Source organism: Ochotona princeps, chromosome 10 (assembly GCF_030435755.1).
Source record: "Ochotona princeps isolate mOchPri1 chromosome 10, mOchPri1.hap1, whole genome shotgun sequence".
Classification (NCBI taxonomy): Eukaryota; Metazoa; Chordata; class Mammalia; order Lagomorpha; family Ochotonidae; genus Ochotona; species Ochotona princeps.
Window position 1 is genome coordinate 75,441,553 of NC_080841.1, and position 12,300 is coordinate 75,453,852.

A 12,300-nucleotide genomic window follows, 5' to 3' on the forward strand; every position below is an offset into this window, starting at 1 on the left:
ACAGCAGCTGCCAAAGGACCAAGCTAGCTGGAAAGAAACAAATGTAACCAAATCCTGTGATCATCCCAGCACACAGCCAGCTAACCTGTCAGCTTAAACAAAAGCATCTGAAAAACATGTATACTAAGACAGTAGGGGGGTGACCACAGGGATGAAGACACCCTACACAGCTGCATCCATTATCTGAGAATCTGGGTTCAAGTCCCAGAGCTGCTTCCAACCCCAGCTTCCTGTCAAGCGCACCATGGGAGGTGGCAGGTGACTACTCCAGTAGGGGGGTTAGGGGTCCCTGCCACTCCCACGGGGACCCCGATGAGGTGTGTGGCTGAGGTTGCTGCAGCCCAAGGTGGATCAGCAGAATAGATCGCTGGTATTTGTCGCTCTGTCGTTCAAGTAAAGTGAATAAATAATTTTCATAAAGTAATAATACTGGGACTGGCCCTGTGGTGCAGTGGGCTAAGCCATTTCTCACAATGCCAGTATCCATGTTGGAATACCAGTTTGAGCCCCAGCTGCCCCATGTTCAATCAGGAACCTGGGAGACCCTCACTCCCAGCTTCTGTGCGGCCCAGCCCTGCCTTTCTAGGACATTGGAGGAGAGAACCAACAGAACTGTCTCTGTCATTCCGCCTTTCACACAAATACATGTGCTTTTTAAAATGTTTTTTTTTTTTTAAGAGTAATAGCACTTTCAAAAGGCATTTTTTTTTTTTTGCCTTCATAAACTATCCCTTAATTTAATACATTCTAAGTTGCTGAAAAACAACTGTTTTGCTATTTGGATTTCAGATAAAGTGATTTGTTTCTGTTGAACAACAGGGGCACTGGCTGTAAGTGTATTTTAAATTTGGGGCTAGTTGGGGTAACATCGGGTGCAACGCTTCAGAATACATGAACAAGAGGGTGAAGGAGTGTGATTGTCTTTGTGGAACTGTATCAATGAACGCATAACCCTATTCTGTTTATATTCATGATCCTAAAGATGAATTAATATAGAATTAATTAATTAATAAAAAAATGCTCCCCCTCAAAACAACTAAAAGTCAACACACACAGACACAAAAGAGCAGTGTTTAGTTCAAATTGCAAGATGGGGAATGTGTCTGAAACCTTACACATCTAAAAATATCCCTATGGCTCCCTTTTTGTTTGCTGGGTGCAAGCAGCTGAGCCGCTGGTTTCTGCCAACTTTCCACACTTGGACAGAGCCGGAGCTCAGAGGAACAAGGCCTCTGAGGAACCAGGACCTGACTCACAGCCATGGACACTCTATTTACAAAACCCCTCTGAGTCTTTACCCGGTGCCCTGAAACTCTCCTGGAACACTAATTTTTTTAACGCACAATTCTATCTATGCAGGATGTATAGAGTGCAAACCCCTGTACAGATAATAAAAGTTGGCCTGTGATGAGCAAACTGATAGTAAGTAAGAGCACTTCAGAAAGTTGGTGGAGAAGCAGAATGAAAGGTTTTGTTGAAAAAAAAAGTGTGGGTGGCAAGTCTTGGGTGTAGAAGTGAAGCTGTGGCCTGGAACACGTGCGGCCCAATTTTCAGGGACTGGTTGATCCCGCCTGCTGTGCCTCGGCTCCAGCTCCCTACTAGCACACACCGTGGGAAGCCACAAGTGATGCCTCAAGTGACGTGCTTGGCGTGGCTCAGCCCAGTCCTGGTTGCTGCAGTCATCTGGGGAGTGAATCAGTGCATAGCAGATATCTCTCCATCTCTCTCTCTTTTCCCTTGGGCCTTCCAAAATTAAATGCAAATAAATAAAATTTTAAAAAGAAATCCATATGTGTAAGCGGAGTCTTCAAACATTTCATAGAAAATGCATCTTATGCAAATTGTAAACATGGGTTTCAAAATGTTTTGTGTCAAATTTCTCGTTTCAAAAATATTTTCTCTATTGAGAAAGAGAATCCGTCATCTGCTAGTTCATGCCCCCAATGCGCTCAGCAGGTGAGACTTGGCCAGGCTGAGAGCAGGAACAGGGCGCTTAGTCCATTTGCCCCTGGGGTGGCAGAGACCCAAGTCCTCCTAGGATGCAAATCACCAGGAAGCAGGGACCGGAAACAGAGCTGAGACTGAAACTAGGCACTCTGAGTTGGGAGGTGCATGTCCCAAGGAGCTCTCTCCTTGCTGTGCTACACTCCTGCTGCACACACAAGTGACCCTTGCAATGGGAGGCTGTGCAAGGAAGATGCAGAAAAGGACAGGAGAACTCAGGAACACGCCCAATCCCTGGACCCTGCCAGGATCTGACAAACGGGTGCTCTGACGGCAGGTGGCCACAGGTAGGTCCAGGGAGAGAGGGGTCCGCTTGGCTGCCAAGGGGTGAGAGGGCGGGGAAAGGAAGCCCCAGCTTGAGGTCAAGGGTGGCTTCATGTAGCAGCAGCAGACAGGGATCCAAGTCCTGGGGTAGGGGTGGGGGAGAAATGGTTAGGGAGCGAGATCACGTGGAAACGCAGTCTTGGGTTGCAGGGATCTGAGTTCAAATCCAGTTCCAGCACCCCCTTTCTCCTCCTCCCCATGGCATGAGCCTCTTTAAGTTTCAAGAGGCTCCCTCCTCATATGTGTCAGGGTTATTACAGAGATCAGAGGCTCTGATGGAGAGGGAGAGGGCTTGGCCTGGGGCCCGGCAACCGCAATGGATGGCATGTTTTGATGAGGCGTGCCTTCCCTCCTGCAAGACATGATGTCTTCATTGTGTGCCGGTTGGACCCCTGCAAGGGAATGAGACCACAGTGGAGGAGGAACAGACTCTAGGCATGTGATTCCCCCAGCCTGCAAACCCAGAGCTGGTGCACAGAACACATGCTCCCATGAACGCAAGCGAACCCCTTTTGGGCACCCAAGGGATCCCTAAAACGCAAGGAGTACAATGACGCCCTTTTATTGTATTGACACAAAAACCAGTTGGGCATGGGATGTAACCTTGCTTGGAATGACAGGGTCAGCTTTCAGTAGGGAAGGAACAAATTGGATGGCAGGTCTTTCTTGCAGCCACCTGCAAGAGGGCATGTTTCTAAGCAGCCCCATGTCTCCCAGTACTGACCCCCGGGAGGTCCTCCTTCCACAGGCCAATGGTGTGGCTCCCTGCCAGGCAGCATGGCCAACAACGACCAAGTTTCATGCTTGGGGGAAAAAATAGCCAAGGCCAGTGGTGTCTCCCTGAAGGCATTTCTTTTTGGGGGGCAAGATTCCAGGAAAGGCTGTGGCTGACTTAATCGTGTGCACCTTAATTTCCTGTGCTGGCAAGAGCAGGGATACAGAAACCCCCATAAGGCAACGCTCCCTGCTTGCAGCATTAGACCAGAGAGAAGAGAAACATAGTACAAGGCATCACACCTGCTCCTCCAGGACAGGGGCAAACGTTGCCATGGCAGCTCAGCATCCCCTCACAGGGTAACACTGTGGCTGCGATGTGGTAGCTGGGGGTGGGAGGCACTGAGGGTGACAAGTGGCCAGACACAGGTGTCCTGCAGAAGGGCAGGTGTCCATCTCCTTGGCTGTCAACGGCACCGCAGACAACAGAGGGCAGAACATCTCAGGGACAGCAGCTAGCATAAAGCACCCGGGCCGGGTCTCAACTAGCAGGCCGGGTGCACGGGGGTTGTAGTGCATGCGCAGTGAGGAACCGGGAGAGTTTGGTCTTACAGAAGTGTGCCACGGTTAGATCTGTGCGTAGCAGGCTGATTCTGAAGATGGACTGTACTCGGGAGGCGTTGGGAGCAAATGGACCCTAAAAGGCCAATGGCATTCCCCAGGGAAGAGAGGGCGGGGCCTGCAGAGAAGAGCATGGGTAGGAGCATCTTGGAGAACCTTCAGGAAGAGGGACTGGGGTGAGTGGGACGGAAGGCACTAAACAAGAAGTTCTAATTGGGTGACAGCCCTGCTGACTTCTCGGGGGGTGGGGGTAAAAGCAGTCTTGAGGGCTGCCAGCCAGGGGCATGGTCATCACCAGAGTGCGCTACCAAATGGCCATGAGATGTGGGCAAAGAGGCACAGATCCCGCCAGGATGGACGTGCAGGGGCAGCAGCCAGCGTCGCGGCTCCCTGAGAAGGCAGTAAGAAGTGACAGAGTCTGAGAAGCAAAGCCCAAGCCCTGCCACTCTGAACCAAAGCATCTCAGGACTGGGAAGCTTTTGCATAGCTCCCGGGAGTTTAGACCGCTCCGCCATCGTTCCGTGTGCTCAGCTCCCTGTGCACCTGGGTGCTGCCACGGGGGCTGGGGGGAGCCTTCTCCGCAGGGAACACCCCGCCCCTGCGTCCCTCCACAACCCACCCCACGGTGGGAGGAGGCAACCAAGTCACTACACGGGTCAAGCACTCCTGGGAGCCAGGCCCATGGCCTGGAGAACCAAACAGCTCCCGGCCTCCACCCCAGCACACTCCCAAAACCCCTCTGGGCCCTAGAATCTCCGGATGTTCCTTAGGTTTGCCTCAAGGCCCGGCCTGTCCCAGGAGGCCGCTGAAACGCTGGTTGATGATGCCCTCCCCTATAAATATTCTGTTTCATTACCTGATAAAAATAATGACTTGCCCATCTCATCTACCTGATGTGGGATAAATAAACCACTTCTTTTTTTAAAGGAGCAGTATGCCATAGAAGCCTTCCAAGTTCCAGGGCTGTTTTCAACAGAAACAAATCACCCAGCTAAATCACACCCACTAAATCACACATCAGCTATCTCTAGGGCTTAAAAAAAAAAAAAAAAAAAGCAAGTGTCTTTTCTTTTTCCTTGAAGAGTTTAAGAATGAAATACAGCTCCAAAATCTAAGACCTCAAAGGCAAGAGATGTCTTCTAAATTCTGCAACATTAACAATTCCATGAATCAAGCTTAAAGAATTCGGGCCGCGGTTACCCAGGAACTCTCAAAAACAAAGACACTAGGAGAAGATGCCTGGCTTTTGCCAGGCCCCTCGGAACCAAGCACCAGAGGGACTCAGAATCCACCCTCGGACCTTCGCCTCACACCTGGGAAATGATGCAGACAGATTGCAATTCCAATCGATTTGAATGCCAAAACTTCAAGTGCTACCATTTACACAGAAGGCGCCTTGATTCAGCCCTAAGAGTCAAACAGTTAGCAACAAGTGTGTCTGGGTGACAAAGTGAAACCGTTGTGCTTTTCAGAGAGAGAGAGAGAGACAGAGAGAGAGAGAAAATCCAAACACAGTTATTCCAATCCACGGTACCCTGTGGAATACACTGGCAACAACATTCCAGAACCTAAGGCCAACAAATCCTCAAGAGATAAGCCCAAATAGATGGCACTGGGGTGTGGGTGGGGGTGGGGAGCTGTTGTTAGACTTAGAGGAAGAGTTTTCACTTACTTCAAATTTCTGTGCAATCCTTATCCGTCTAAGTGAAAGGGAGAAGAAAGGGCAGTTTCTTGTTTTTCTAATTAAAAAAAAAAAAAAAAGCAAACACGCCTAGATCTTCTAATCCAGTTGTGGCAGTCCGTGGGTATTTTCTTCGAGTCTCTTTTACAAGAACTCTCCAACCACAAAAAATAAAATTAAAAAAAAAAAAAAGCTAGCTGAGTGGCATTGGACAAAAGCAAGGAGAATCCCAGGGCAAAACAAGGCAAGCGCCTCTAGCAGAAGCGACGATGATGATGATGATGATGATTCAAACAGGATAAATTTAGAACGGGGCTTTCCAGGATGCCCAAGGCAGCAGAGGTGAGGGCTACATGCCCCAAGTTTGCCTGGAATCGGAACACCCAAAGAGCAGTAAAAAGTGTCTTCTCTTGCAGGTACTCAGGCTGCGGGCGTCCTTGAGGCTGCTCCTGCCCCGGGTGGCCTTGGCGGAACCCTCCATGACTGGGTGCAGGCGCGTGAAACCTGAGGAGCCACACACCCGGGAGGATGGGGCACAGGCAGTGTGGCGAGCCTGCGAATGGATCGGCCTTTTATGGCCTTGACAGCAGCACAGGCACCAGAAATAGCCCCTGAACCTCAGAGGAACCCAGCAGCTGTTGCAAGAGGCCTGGGCAGCAGCCACTCTCGCTCCACTGCCTACATTGTCTTTCCACGTGTTCTATGGTGAGACACACACACAAGAATATGTACAATAGCAGCCTAGCGAACCGGCCACACCGTGAGCATTCAGAAGTCGGTCACCTGGGCCAATAGGGTTCTGAAGTTTCTGAAGAAAGACAAGCAGAGCCCAGCTGGGACAGAGGTCCGCCTGCAGAAGTCATAGCTACACTACTCAGCTCTGAGCATACTGAGCGAGAGCCCAGCCCCAGGCTCTCTAGGCGCTGACCCGCTGCCACGGCTCCCTGCAAATCTCTTAGCACCTCCAGTCCATGCAGGAAACTCCCTACCAGAAGGAAGCAGTGTGCTGAAAGTACTTGCTAACCAGACCTGTTTTTCCTAAAACAGAAGTTGGCCCTTTGAGCTGTCTTCCATTGATCTCTGCTCACTCGCTCGGAAAACGCATGAACTTGAATGCACATAACCATGATTAAGCACAGCCCAAAGGCAATTTACATTTCAAAAAAATTAAAAACAAAGCCCATCTCACTGTTCCAGACGTTCCCTCTGAGATCCCTGTTGAGCAGTGTGCTTACCATTGTGGGGTCCCGTGGTCATCAAGAAGAGTGGCGGGCTGACCCCTAGGACTTCCTGGCTGGCTGGCACTGGACGGCCTGAGGGTGGGACACTTTAACCGTCAGCTTGCGCAGACCACCAGCTGCCTGCCGAGAGGTGGTTGGCCGGCCTGACCCTGTTACTAATTAACCTTGGAGACCGAGTGAAGACGGCCCTATCTATCACATAGTTCAGAACAGCTATAGGACCAGAAAGCAATGTGTATAATTAACATGCCAGTTTAAACAAAAGCAAAAACAAAAACCAGAGAGGACAAAAACCCCAGACAGGTGTACTAATTCAACACCGGCTTCAGGACTCCTTTGTACAAGGGTCAAAAGACCACCTGTCCACTCTGTCTCTCAGAGGCAGGAAAGCGAACCTTCCAGCATCCCTGGTCCTCGCCCTTGTTTTATTTTTCTTTGTACCTCTTTGCCTTTTCCTGTTTATTTTATCTTGTTTTATCTCAGCTGCTTTAACTCCCCCCACTCCCATCCCCAAAGCAAAGCAGTGTTGTGAGGTAAGCAGCTAGTTCAGGGTCAGGAGCTTGGAAGCCACTCCCCCCACCACCTTTGTGATCTCTTCTGCCCAGCTGTGAAGCTCACCCATCACCTGGAATCTGAGAGGGGGTGGTACTGCATTGTTATGTAACCACACCCCTCGCAAGCCTGTAAGGTCCCATGGTAGGGAGGGGCTCTTTCTCTTGGTTGCATATTTCCATCACTCTGGCACTCTTGGCCTCCCCAGTATCTGCTTGCTCTCTGGCTTCCCGCGACAGACTCCAGGGACAGGTATCCCCTGAGCATGGCCCCTGTGTGTCTGTATCCCTCATCCCCTGTTCACTGCTGGGAGGGATAGTAAAGATGTTAATGCTAAGATACTTTGTATTTCTAATTTGTGTACTATCAGGAGTTCCAGAAGAGGTGAGGCCTAGCAATAGTGGAATGTGGGCAGAGAAGCCAGGGAAAAGTGAATGTCTGTAGCTTTGTAAGTGTGTCCAGGTTGTTCACTATATGTCTCTTAGGATAACTTGTATTGCTGGGGAAGCTGGGACATAGGTCTTCAGTTTAACGGATGGACTTCAGGGTAATGACTATTTGTTCCTCCCGAGGTTTCTACTCTGAATGGATTGCCATATGGACTTGTCATTTGCTAACTTCTAGTGAGCCCCTGTTATCACCAAGTTTGGTTAGTAAACACTCCTTAATATATCTTAGACTTGTCATTATCTTGCTCATACCCTGCAAAAACAGCAAGAGAAACACGAAATTAAAATCTATATAACAGAGTTGATTTCTGGGCCTTTTCTTTAAACAGAGTCACTGGGAACACAAAAATGCAGTAATTTTTTTTCTTTCTGGAAGGGATTCACTTTTACAAAAAAACACCTAGTCTGGGTGTGCTCTTACACTGTCACACTTCGTGTGCCTGTAGCAGCTGCTGAAGCTGGCTGCGATTCATGCGCCGAAGTCTAGTAGGGTTGTTCTCTGCCACTTCGTTTCTGTTCTCTAATTATTGCGGTTTCAGTGAATTCTACCCACTTCCCTTAATACAGCTCCTTAACTGGGGGAGGGGGGGAGGTGTAATCTGCCCAATTAAGCAAAGTCTCAGCATAACATAAGAAAATGGAAAATCAAACAAAGGAGTCAACTGCTGACCCAGGGGTAAGGGGAGACCAGCCCTGCTTGCGTTCCTGGCTCTTGACTTCAGTCTAGCCCAGCCTAGGTGTTGCAGGCCTTTGGAAGTGAATCTGCAGATAAAATCTTTCTCTTCTCTCCCTCTCTGCCTCTCAAATACACATTAAAAAGCAGGGGCACCCAAGGGATCCCAAAATAAATTTAGAAAAACTAGACTCATTGGACACGACATGAAATGAGTAGCTACTTCTCTTTTTCTATTATTTCATGCTAGAATTATTGTGGTATTAGGTTGTACTACTCCGTCCAGTCATTGCAGCAGCTTCCTTGGAAATCCTAATTGGATGTTTATGGTTCTCCGGAAGCCAGGTCTGATTAGAACATAACCGCATTTATTTCTATAGTACTTATTCCACACCATCCATGATCTTGAGGACTTTGGACATAGGAACTGCAGAAGTAATACAGTTTCTAATCATATCAAAGTAAACAAAACAGCGTGACATAGCCTAGACTAAATGTAAACAAGTTCCATACGCTAAAAACAACAACGTGCTGATGGAACAAAACCGAAGAAGATCCAAATAAATCCACAATGTGTTTATAGATGAGAGCTGAGATGCTGATGACGTTAGTTCTCCCTAAACTGATCTGTAAGTTTCAGATAATTCCTGTGACAACCCTTCAGACATGTTTGGCAGATACAGATAAGCTTGTTCTAAACTATAGGCTGAATGGTATAGTCCACGAACTAGCCCAAACAAGCCTGGAAAGTAAGATTAAGGTGAGAGGAGTCAGGTTATAGCATAATAAGGCCCACTGTGTGGCTGTGGTAACCAAGACAGCCCGGCACCAGGTGATGGTTCAGACATGTGGCATAGGTCAATGGAACAGGAGAGAGAATGCCAACATGGGTCCCCATGGGAATGCCTAGATGCTAGTCCCATCTTTCAAAGAGTAGCACTAGGACAACAGAACATCCTACAGGTTTGAAAATGGAGAGGGGTGGTGCCATGGTGAAGCAGGTTAAGCCTCAACCTGTGGTATCTGCATCCCCTACAAGCACCAGTTTGTGTCCTGGCTGTTGCACTTTTGATCCAGCTCCCTTTTGATGTGCCTGGGAAGGCAGCTGAAGATGGCTCAAGGCTTTTGGGCCCAGCACCTACATGGGGGACCAAGATGAAGCTCTTGGCTCTGGACTTCAGGTCAGCTCAGCTCTATCTCTTGAGGCTATTGAGGGAGTGAACTAGCAGATGGAAGAGCTCTCTCTGTCTCTCCTTTTCTTCGGAGCTCTGCCTTTCCACTAAAAATAAAATAAATATTTTTTGGAAACAAACAAACAGAAAATTTCGGTCTAATTCTCACAGTGGTACTTCCACACTATGACACACTATTCAATGGGAGCAATAGACGACGGAGACACTCATGAACCTGGATCAAGAGAGACTCCTGCCACGTGACAGGCAATCAATCTCAATGTGCTTGATGCCACAAGAGCCTGTTTCAACAGTGTCCCCCGGAGAGCAGATGCTGCACAGCAGAGCTGAGACGTGTCCGGGTGGTGGCTGGACCAGGGGCGGCATGACAGATCCTTGGTCTAGAACTCTGTTCTACCCACTCTACTGATGCAGGTACTCTGGCTGCGGTAGTTCAGGAGAGTTTAGCAAGATGCTAGCAATGAGAGAGATAAGCGACAACACACACACAGGTTCTTACAACTGGTTTTACCGGGCCCGGCGGTGTGGCCTAGCGGCTAAAGTCCTCGCCTTGAAAGCCCCGGGATCCCATATGGGCGCCGGTTCTAATTCCTGGCAGCTCCACTTCCCATCCAGTTCCCTGCTTGTGGCCTGGGAAAGCAGTACAGGACGGCCCAAGGCTTTGGGACCCTGCACCCACGTGGGAGACCTGGAAGAGGTTCCTGGTCCCGGCTTCGGATCGGCGCGTACCGGCATGTTGCGGCTCACTTGGGGAGTGAAACATCGGATGGAAGATCTTCCTCTCTGTCTCTCCTCCTCTCTGTATATCCGGCTTTCCAATAATAATAATAAAATCTTTAAAAAAAAAAAAACTGGTTTTACCAAGTTAAAACCTTCATGAAATATTTTGCTTTTAAAATGCACACACACACAAACTGACTTCAAATGAAACTTGTAGCTTCACATAACATAAACTCTTATAACTGCATTTTAAATAAACCCTTGTAGATTTATCCTTCAGTGCCATTTTAAGAACTTCAGACTGGAAATATACATCCCTTTGTCTTCACACAAATGAAAGCCATCAGTCTCAACTAGATATGTTAAGTGTTGCTTTCTGATGGAACAGGAATCTCATTTTTTTTTCTTACCAAGGGCCATGGGGCTGTTTCTAACATCACTCACAGGCCGTACAAAATGATCCTCTTCAAAAGCTGCCTGCCAAATAGACTGATCAAATTTCGAGTCCCACCTGCAGTTGCCTTGGCAGGGCCAGGCCAAATGACTTCATGCGATTTCTCCAGGCTGTGGGCCAGATGTCCCCCACCCGGGAACAGTGATACCACTCGGACCCAGCCGCTGATAGAACAGGATCCTCTACGTGATTTGCACAAGCCGTTCCTCTGCCAGTGATGAGTAACTTCCCAAGCCTGACTGACACTTGAGAAAAGGCAAGAAAACAAGTCTTGGGAAAGAGTGGACTCTGGGTTATCTTGGATGGACATGCTGTTACTGTCTTCACAGCCACCATGTTTCTGGACATTCAGGCTTTATTCTAGAAACTCGAAGGACCACGGGACAGTTCAACCATTCCAGTGGTGGAGCCAACACCACTCCACTCCTGTGATTTGTTCAGATGTACCACATTGCTAAGGACACACAGGCTTAGCACTTCCCTTCCCAGATGGTGGCCAGGAGAGCCGAGGTCGCACCAGCCTTAGTGCATGGTCCAGCTAGTCTCGGCTTCCACCCCAGATTCTCTGTGGCAACTCCTTCTGAAAGCATTGTCCCCTCAAGTTACTCATCCCCTTCCAGTCCTCCCTGGAAGCCCCAGTGGCCACCCCATTGGCTGTGACATTGATCCCAGTTTGCTCTGCATTCGGGAGCTGTCCTCCCAAACAATGGGGCATCTGGCCTCCAGTGCCTTCGGGCAGTGTCCTCTTGGGACGAATCCTTTGGCACCAACTCCTTGTCGTGGTCCTCTCCACGCCTACTCCAGCTGCTTCACGGCCCCTTGCACTCTTGTGCTGCCTCAAGCATCCATCTGCTTCCTGCACTCCCCTGGTCTCTGACCTTGGCACTCTTCTTGACTTCTCAACATGGAAGTCAGCATGCTGGTAGCTTGCTTGGGGTTCAGAACACCAGGCAAGCTCCCTGGAAGGTGGAACACAGACACACACACACACACACACACAAGCGTGCTCACCCCCTAGTGACAGGAACTCTGCTCCTATTTCCTGGTTGGTTATAACCTCCCTGCCCTGCAGCCCAGTCCCCAACTCCATTTCTCACTGGAGTCACAGAACTCATCCAGTTGGGCTGGCTGCACACACCACAACTCCATCTCGTCTGTGTGTGATATTCATGTTCAGATGGAGGCCCGCCCATTCTAGCTTTGCCTCTTCCTCTACCATCATCTCCTCAAACCCATCCTTCCCACTGCCCCCTAAATGGCCTTCAGCGGACAGATCCAGACCACGCCATGCTCAGCACTGGTGGCCCTGGCAGGTGTAGCCTCTGGAATCTCATGGGTAGCAATTCATTCTCAATGATGGATGCTTGAGCTTCAAACGTTTTGAATCCTTAAAAATAGTTATTTATTTGAAAGGCAGAGTTACAGATGGGTGGGAGAGGCAGAGAAAGGGGAGAGTTCTCTTCCGCAGATGGCCACACTGGTCAGAGCTAGCCCAAACTGAAGCCAGGAGCCAGCAGCTTCATCTGGGTCTCCCACATGGCTAGTAGCGGCCCAAGGACTTGAGACATCCTCCGCTGCTTTCCCAGGAGCATTAACAGGGAGTTGGATGGAAAGTGGAGCAGAGGTGCCCATATGGCATTCTGGTGTCACAGGCAGAGGCTTTAGCCACTATGC

The 12,300-nt window shown here is 49.3% G+C and overlaps 1 protein-coding gene across 16 annotated transcripts in view; it reads right to left on the reverse strand.

The window, feature by feature from the left end:
• Positions 1-12,300, reverse strand: part of SVIL (supervillin) — a 205,351-nt gene that overhangs the window by 112,681 nt on the left and 80,370 nt on the right. The window contains exon 1 of one of the 16 annotated variants that reach the window (XM_058669656.1): positions 5,336-5,401. The exons of the other annotated variants lie outside the window; for them this stretch is intronic. The gene's annotated coding sequence lies outside the window, so the exon portion shown is untranslated. Of the gene's footprint in view, positions 1-5,335; positions 5,402-12,300 lie in introns of those variants that run through there. 16 annotated transcript variants of the gene reach the window in all.